Here is a 9,553-nt window from a genome sequence, read left to right as displayed (position 1 = left end):
ATGTAAAAGCTTCCTGGATCTTTAAGCTTTGGGGACATGTTCTTCTCAAATAAAGCGTTGCATTCTTCGGTAAGTGCAATGGTCTCAATATCTCCCCTTCTTCTTTTATTCAACATAATGTCCTTTAGAAATTTAGCAAACTTTGGCATTTATAGGATTGCATCAATTAAAGGCACTTCTGTTGGTGCAGTGAGCACCAGATGATCGAACCTGAGTTTTGATTATGGAAAAGGGCTTAAAGTTAAGCTGTGGTGTTATCTAACAAGGTTCATGGAGCTTGCAGGAAAGTCCTAAGTGATACTTAGGAAAAAGTCCTAGCTGCGGCTAGGCAGGTGAAAACCTTAGGGGGTGGTAACCCTAGGTCCTAGGGGGAGGTAACCCTAGGTGGAGGAAAACCCTAGGGGGTGGTAACCCTAGGTCCTAGGGGGAGGTAACCCTAGGTGGAGGAAAACCCTAAGGGGCGGCAACCCTAGGTCCTAGGGGGTGGTAACCCTAGGTGGAGGAAAATCCTAAGGGGGGGTAACCTTAGGTCCTAGGGGGTGGTAACCCTAGGTGGAGAAAAATGTTAGGGGGCAGTAACCCTAGGACCTAGGGGTGGTAACCCTAGGCGGAAAGTCCAGTCAGTCTGGAGGACCGGACTGGCATCAGGTAAATCTCTTGAGTGGAGTAGGTGAGGACGCGTTCTCCGTAAAGGGAACAGTAGGCGTCGGGTCGACCTAGGGTTTCCGGTTGGAAATCCGAAGTTAGACTCGGACAGTCCGATGATTGTCAGTCACTTATATTATTATGTTTTATGTGCTAACTTTGTGCTGCAGGGTATATTTGGGATTAATGTATCTTGTAGAGCTCTAAGTGCAAAGAATAGCCTCGGATGAACAGTACCGAGGCGCCTCCATGGAGCTTGGAGGCGCCTCGGGTGCGAGCCGAAGCCAACTGTCCAGAAGGGTTGGAGGCACCTTGAAGGAAGCTCAAGGCGCCTTGAACAGGTGGCTTAAGGTGCCTTGGACAGTGATGAAGGCGCCTTGAGATGGATAAAATGCAGCGGTCAAAGCTTCATCGCAGAGTCATTTCCGGGATAAAACTTAGGGATTCAAGGCGCCTTAGAGCCTGATGGAGGGGCCTTGAACACCCTTTATAAGAGGGTCTCGACCAGCAGCTCTAATCAATGAATTCCAAGTGATCGCTTTGCAACTAGCTGCTAACCAGACGACCCGGAAGTGCTGCGACTTAACACCGACAACCCAGAGCTCCAAATCTTCAGATAACTATACTGTTGTCGGTATAACTGTCTTTTTAAATTTCACTTATTGTAATACTTGTAAAACCTTATCGAGCTTATAGTTGTTGCCCACGGAAAGTGATCAAGGATCGCGGTCCTTCGAGTAGGAATCGTCACAGGCTCCAAACGAAGTAATTCCTCGTGTCTCTGTGTTTGATTGTTCTCTTTATTCCGCTGTGTTTCTACTCGTAGTTTTAAATTGGTTAAAAAGCCACGAGCGCTATTCACCCCCCCTCCTCTAGCGCGTCTCGATCCAACAATTGGTATTAGAGCGGGGTCGCTTCAAATAGGTGAAACCACCATTCGAGCATTTCTTTTGTGGCTTTTTCGTCTATTTAGGCTAAAAATAAAACCTTTCATTTTTTCCCTCCAAAACAATTTTAAAAAAAATTCATTTTCATCTTTTCACAATTGATTGGGATTAACGAAATATCGTATTTAGCAAATTTTGAAAAATATTTTTTATATTATTTTAATAATATTTTTTATTATTTTATTACTTTTTTTCAAAATTTGTAAATTGCTATTTCTATCTTTATTCTGCACTACTAATCCAAGACCAAGTTTTGGAACAAGTTTTTTGTTTATATTGCGTGCTAGGTTTTTAAATGGCCTATGAAGATGGATACAACACCGCAAGCCTACCACTATTGTCCAGCGAAAATTTTGGTTACTGGAAAGACCAGATGGAGCACCAACTGAAAACCCAAGTGGAGACATGGACCATAGTCCAGATCGGACTCATTCTCCCAACTGAAGAAGGTGTACCCATCACCTGTGACAAGTGGGATGCACAAACGATAAGAAACTTTGAGACAAATGCAACGACAACATGTATTCTCCTAGGCGGACTATCAAATTCAGAGCTTGATCGAGTCAGAAGGTTCGACATTGCTAAAGAGATTTGGGAGAAACTACTCAAACTTCATGAGATTCCTTCAGAGTCAAAAATTGATCAAGATTACGAACCCAAATACGAATCTCCAGAGTCAACCTCCGAACCAGACTCAGAAGAATCAGATCAGACCGATTTCATAACACTAATGGCCAGAGAGGAAATTACTGAATCTGAGTCTGAACTCGAGGTGGCAATAGTTAAGGGGGAGGATCCTGTCATGAATTTGAGAGGTAAGATTGAAAATTCAAAATGCAAATGTCACATAACTTGTTTTAAGTGTAGGGAGAGAGGGCACTATAAAAACGAGTGTCCTACTCATAAGACTCGGCCGGTACAATCGAAGGAGAAGGAGAAAATGATCAAAAGAGGGAAGGAACAAATTAAATGTTCCAAATGCAAACAAATGGGTCACTGCAAAAAACAATGCCCAGAAAGAAGACCCAATATTCCAGAGGGAGAAATCAAGGTAAATAAATTTACATTATATGAAAATCCTATTTTTACAACACATGATTGCAGTAGTTCAACTAATCTTGCTTGCTCTAGTATAGATTTTTCTTCAAAATTAGATACGCATGCTAATAATGCCATGATTAAATTTGATTCATATCTAAACAAGAGTAACTCAAAATTATTAAGTAAAAATAAGAAACTAACTTTAATAAAATTAGGAATACAAAATAATATTTTAAAAGATAAAATTGATAAATTAGAGAAGATTGTTAATAATTTAGTCAAATCATAAAATCTAGACTTAGATTACAAGTCTAAAGTAAAACTTAAACACTACAAACTAAGCTATAATCAAGTACATTTTATTTACTAAACTTAATTTAAATATAACTCTAACCTAATTTAAATAAAATTATCAATAATGTAGGGGGAGGCTCCAGAATAGTTGGCACCTCCAAAACAAACTTACCCGGCAGAGTAACTCAAACCAAACTACCCGGCAGGGTAACCCAAACCAAACTACCCGGTAGGGTAACTAGGACTAGATTAAAAAAGAGCTAAGCTTAACTTAACCCACGGTACTGGTGCATTATTGGATGATAGTACGTTAGAGAAGCTTAGTCTATGCATGTCTAGGAAGATATGACTTTGACTTGGTGCATTTGGATAAGTGGAACTGACCGAAGCTGTCACGCCCAGGTAGTCCCTGTCCAAAGAAATTTCGGCAGCATCTCCCCTGTACGGGTGACAATATGAATCTCAGTATACATATATCTATACCTCGGCCACACTCGGCCGGAACAATACACACAAATAGTAAACAATCCACGCAGTTATATTCAACATTTCTACACATATAATATGAACAATCCACGCAGTTATATAAAGAAAAGATGATATAGAAACCAACGAAGATATACGTACACATCCTACTCCACTACAACGAAGAAAACAAAATACACGAAGTAATGAAAATATATCCGCAGTGGAAAAACCAAAAGTAGTAAACCCAAGTGGTCGATATAAAGTCCACAATACAAACCCACATCACAAGTATATAAGATGCAAAAAACAAAACAGATCCCGACAACAGGAAATCCTCTTGATAAAGGGGCTAGCGACTGGAATCTCTCCCGACTGCCTCAACCTGAAAAATAGTAATAACGGGGTGAGTTCAAAGAACTCAGCAGGTAATCCAACAGATATGTACAGCAATATATAACTACTAGCAATATCCTAAGGTACAGTCTCCTAAACCATAGGATCTATAGTACAGTTTCCTAACAGTACAATCTACGGTACAGTGTCCTAACAGTATAACAGATATGCATAGCTGAAATAAACTGTAATAACCAGCAATAGGCATAAAGTACAGTCTATAGCAAGAATAATAAGAAAATGCATAACTGAAATAAACTGTACTCACCTGCGAGGCTTGAGAGAATGACTGTGGACATACACAGATAAAGATAGTCAGAACAAATACGCATGTATCCTGTATGCATGTCGATCCAAGTGCATCATCCAATATGCAACAATCACAATAAATGCAATTTGTGCGTATGATGCGATATGACACGGTCACCCCGACGCTACCGATCTCACACACAACATGGTGAGACCGCTGGGTAGGGGTGACACCACTCGACGCGTCACTACCCTCAAGAGTGACCGAGTGGACGGACGATCGAGTATACCTATCCTCCTACCTCAAACATAGTGAGGGAGCGCAATGCTCTCAACTCCCAGACGCGATGACGGGGGGCAATCCCGCTGAATCGTGCTACCCACGAGCACCCCGGTGCACCACCGAGCAACCCGCCATACACACCCTAAGTGCCGTGCCACTACCCACGCAGAGACACGCGCAGCCCTCATGTAGCCGCCCGACGAGCTCAACAATAATGGAGTCGCCCATCGCCCAGCATGCAATCACGCGGTATGGTGCATGTGGCTCTGATGTCATACCTGAACGTATCCTCCTCCATATGCGTAGGTGCCAAAAAGGTAAACGCAGATATATAACAGAGATATAAACAACATGAATCCAACAATATATAACAAGTATCTCCAGCATCTAATCATGGGTAGATAAGCACTATAAGTAACCATAACCACGAACACATATACACATGGCAAGAGATAAAAGTAAACCAGACTAAAGTAAAGCATCTAACAGTAGAAGCATGTGATAGGTATCAACTAAGCTAAGACCAGGGAAGAAATAAATCTACCATCTATCACTAGTAACTATATATAAACTATATATATCATAAGACAGTATCAAAAGATAAATCAAAGGGTACCCGCCTCAAATAGAAGGTACAATCCCAAATCCGAAGTCAACGTCGAGACGCCTGTCTCGAATCAGAATCCTGTGTCAAACAATATATATATTTTTTATTTAGCTAAATCCAAAAGAATAGCTAAATAAAATCCCTAATAACAAATTAGGGCAAAACCCTAATCAAATCATCTCAACCTACCTAATTTAAATCTAATGGTCGATTAGGGTTAATTACTTAATCCCTAATCACCAATTAGATTATAAGTCCAACGGTTGACTAGGGTTAATTACCCTAACCCTAACCATTCCATTAGATTTATTCTACACAATTTAACAACTAATTACAACATGTATCAACTAATGATATACTAACATATCATCTCCAAATTTATTCCTACACATAAATGGCTAATCAATCACACTTAACCTAATCCATTTAGAACAAGATAATCAAACTAATATTCAAATTCGAAACATGATCTACAACTAAGATCAATTACCCTAACTAATCATGTACCAATCCAATTCATTCCTAATTCAATACATACCTAATTCATCAACACAACAAGTATCAAAATCCCTAATTCCTACACCTTACCTTAAATCAAGCTACTGTGGATTGCTGAAACCAAGCAATCTGTTAGATGAGATTGCTGCTGGCACGGAAACACTACTGATCAAGCACAAACCACAACTCAATAAACACCTCTTCAATCGAATCCCCATAGAACAAAACCTCACTCTTCTTCTTCTCAAATCCCGTAACCCTAATCAACAGCAAGGCAGAGGAGACCCAAGATCAAACAAGGAAATCACCAATCAATCAATACCTTAATCTTACCTCGCTGTCTCATTGTCGGAACCCCATTGCTCTGACAAGGAGGTGAAATTCAGAGCTAGGGCACAACACCAAGAACAGAGGAGGATCGAGGCTAGGGCTAGGACCCCCTTCCTGATCGAAGCTCTACTCACACGAAGCAATGATCCGAATGCAAAGCACCGGCAATGAACCTAGGGCATAGTGCGGAAAGAATCAAGAGAAGAAGAAATCACGATGGTGCTAGGGCAGGAGTCGACGGAAATTCAACGAAGAAGAATATTCGGTTAAAGCTAGCTTACCTACACCGACGATCGTCGGCGTCGGTTCGTCCACGCTCGGCGTCGATTCGTCCCCGTGAGAGAACAAAGAGATTAGAGCGAGAAGGAGAAGGCTTCGGCAGGATCTGAGCTAAAGGATCGCTGCCGCCAGAGAAGATCACCGGAGCTGAAGCCTTGCTCCCGTCGGCGACGATCGTCCGCGAGAGAGAACAGAGAAGGAAGAGAGGGGAGATCGGGATCGCGTCGGGGCAGAGAGGGGAGGAGATCGGGGAAAGAGAAGGATCGGCGATGGGGTTTGGGGGAGAAAAGAAATAAAGGAAATGAATTTATATATTAACACATTTCCTCACTTAAACGGGTATCCTAAACAGGTTTTATCCGAACCGAAAGTTGATCCCCTCAAAACCCTCCGTACGAGCTCCGAAAAATTCCCAGAAAATTTCTAAAAATTCCGGAAAAATTCTATAAGGCTATTTCCCAAATAACCTTATTTATTTAAATTTTTCCGAGATCTCACAGAAGCTACCCTTTATAGATCATTACCAGTTAGTCCAAGGTTTTGTACTAAGTTCAATGGGTAGGACTATTTGGAAAACCTCGATGGCATGGATACTTTAATGATGTCCTTGTGACTCACCATAGCCCAGAAGTTTATCCAAAGAATGTCTACTTGTTGAACCAAAAGCTAAACCCGAATCTAAAACAAAGTTAAACCAAACCCTAAAATTGAACCATAATTCATCTCACAAAAATAATAGGATTCCCTGATTAAAAATTTAGATCGGGTGAGATGACTAAGGAATAGAAATTCAAATTTAAAATTAATTCAAATTCAAAATTAAATTCATAATTATAATTAATTCAAATTCAAATTAAATTCATAATTAATATTATTTTTTTAAAATGAAATTAAATCAAAATTATTTGAAAAATTCTTTAAAAATCATTTTAAAATTTATTTGAAAAATCTTTTAAAATTATTTAAAAATCTTTTAAAACTTAATTTCAAAATTATTTGATAAATCTTTTAAAAAATTATTTAAAAATATTTTAAAACTTAATTTCAAAATTATTTAAAAAATCTTTTAAAAAATTATTTAAAAATCTTTTAAAACTTAATTTCAAAATTATATGAAAAATCTTTTTAAAAATTAATTAAAAAATTTTTAAAAATTAATTTCTAAATTATTTGAAAAATATTTTAAAAATTATTTAAAAATCTTTTAAAACTTAATTTCAAAATTATTTGAAAAATCTTTTAAAAAATTATTTAAAAATATTTTAAAACTTAATCTCAAAATTATTTGAAAAATCTTTTAAAAATTATTTAAAAATCTTTTAAAACTTAATTTCTAAATTATTTGAAAAATCTTTGAAAAATTATTTAAAAATCTTTTAAAACTTATTTTCAAAATATTTCAAAATTTTTTTAAAAATTATTTAAAAATCTTTAAAAACTTAATTTCAAAATTATTTGAAAAATCTTTTTAAAAATTATTTAAAAATCTTTTAAAACTTAATTTCAAAATTATTTGAAAAATCTTTTTAAAATTATTTAAAAATCTTTTAAAACTTAATTCAAAAATTATTTAATTTTTTTAAAAAAATTATTTAAAAATCTTTTAAAACTTAATTTCAAAATTATTTAAAAAATCTTTTAAAAATTATTTAAAAATACTTTAAAACTTAATTTCAAAATTATTTGAAAAATATTTTAAAAATTATTTAAAAATCTTTTAAAACTTAATTTCAAAATTATTTGAAAAATCTTTTAAAAATTATTTGAAAAATCTTTTTAAAAATTATTTAAAAATCTTTTAAAACTTAATTTCAAAATTACTTGAAAAATATTTTAAAAAATTATTTGAAAAATTCTTTAAAAATCATTTTAAAAAAAAATATTTGAAAAATTCTATAAAAGTGATTTTAAAAATTTTCTGAAAATTTATTTTAAAAATCATTTTAAAAATTATTTGAAAAATTATTTAAAAAATCATCTTAAAAATCGTTTGAAAAAAATTTTAAATATTCAAAATCTCTATCTACAAAATTATAGTTTTTCAAATTATAATCAAATTTCAAGTTATTAAAATTTTAATTCTTTTCAAATCATGATTTCAAACTTAATTATTTGAAAATCTTCAAAACTTTAAATGCTTAGTCTTTTGAAACTCTAACTTAATTTAAATATCAATTAAAGTAGAGTTAACTCCATCTCACACTCACTTATAAGCTGAACATGATTGGCAACCTAGAATAGGTGAGATGGAAAATTAGAACATTATTTTATTACTTATGTTTATTGACCTCTCAGACTTGGACTCCAGGACCCTAAGAATTTATTAAGGCATTAATTAAGGGGGAGTGATTTTGAGTTGGTCTTAAAGTTAGTTTTTCATTAAAGTAAATTTTTTTTGACTTGGTTTTTAAAATAAAAATTATCTTTGACTTGACTTAAAAATTAAAAACTATTTTTTCCTTATCTTCAAAAATTCAGGTTATTTTTAACTTTGCTTTAAAATTAAAATTATTTATGACCTGACTTTTAAATTATAACTCCTCTAGAAGCTAAATGTTTTCAAAGCTAAGTACTTAATTAAGTTTTATCTAACTAATCTTAGTTAAATTATTTTCTAAACTTAGCTACTTGGCAAGATATTTTCTCAATGCAATCATTTTTAAGCTGAAAACATAGCTAAACATTTCAAATTTAGCTAAGTGGTTTTCAAAACAATTCTTTTTGAAAAGAAAAGTATTTTTAAGACTAAATACGTGACAAAAACTATTATTTTCAAAAGCCTTATAAATTAAGCTAAAGTACTTAACCAAATTTTTTTATCAAAGTCTAAGTACTTAACTATGTTACCCTTTATAGGGAGCTTAAAATTAAATAGACTATTTCTCTCTTGTGTTAATTCTTTTTGATTTATGTCAAAGGGGGAAAGAAAAGTCAAAGTTAAGAAATCAAGAAATTAAACATAATGAAAGGGGGGAGCATAAACTTTAAATTGCATTGATGCTCATGGTTAACTTCCATTATTTATTCCTTTATTTAATGTTATGTTTTACTTAACTTTGAACCAAGGTTGCCATAATAAAAAAGGGGGAGATTGTTGGTGCAGTGAGCACCAGATGATCGAACCTAAGTTTTGATTATGCCAAAGGGCTCAAAGTTAAGCTGTGGTGTTATCTAACAAGGTTCATGGAGCTTGCAGGAAAGTCCTAAGTGATATTTAGGCAAAAGTCCTAGCTGCGGCTAGGCAGGTGAAAACCCTAGGGGGTGGTAACCCTAGGTCCTAGGGGGAGGTAACCCTAGGTGGAGGAAAACCCTAGGGGGTGGTAACCCTAGGTCCTAGGGGGAGGTAACCCTAGGTGGAGGAAAACCCTAAGGGGCGGCAACCTTAGGTCCTAGGGGGAGGTAACCCTAGGTGGAGGAAAATCCTAAGGGGTGGCAACCTTAGGTCCTAGGGGGTGGTAACCCTAGGTGGAGGAAAATCCTAAGGGGGGTAACCTTAGGTCCTAGGGGTGGTAACCCTAG

General features: G+C 35.5%; 1 long non-coding RNA gene across 2 annotated transcripts; it reads right to left on the bottom strand.

The window, feature by feature from the left end:
* Positions 1–3,751: 3,751 nt before the first annotated feature.
* On the bottom strand, positions 3,752–6,303 carry LOC121993918. 2 transcript variants are annotated; one of them, XR_006115488.1, is made up of 4 exons: positions 6,037–6,303; positions 5,759–5,928; positions 5,516–5,684; positions 3,752–3,777 (listed from the first exon to the last, which is right to left on the bottom strand). It is a non-coding gene; the product is annotated as an uncharacterized LOC121993918 (long non-coding RNA). The 2 variants fall into 2 exon arrangements; XR_006115487.1 differs by lacking the exon at positions 3,752–3,777 and adding an exon at positions 4,945–5,005.
* Positions 6,304–9,553: the final 3,250 nt, after the last annotated feature.

The sequence above is a fragment of the Zingiber officinale genome, chromosome 6A (assembly GCF_018446385.1).
Source record: "Zingiber officinale cultivar Zhangliang chromosome 6A, Zo_v1.1, whole genome shotgun sequence".
NCBI lineage: Eukaryota > Viridiplantae > Streptophyta > Magnoliopsida > Zingiberales > Zingiberaceae > Zingiber > Zingiber officinale.
The sequence above is the reverse complement of the archived record's forward strand: the minus strand, read 5'-3'. Positions and strand labels throughout refer to the sequence as shown.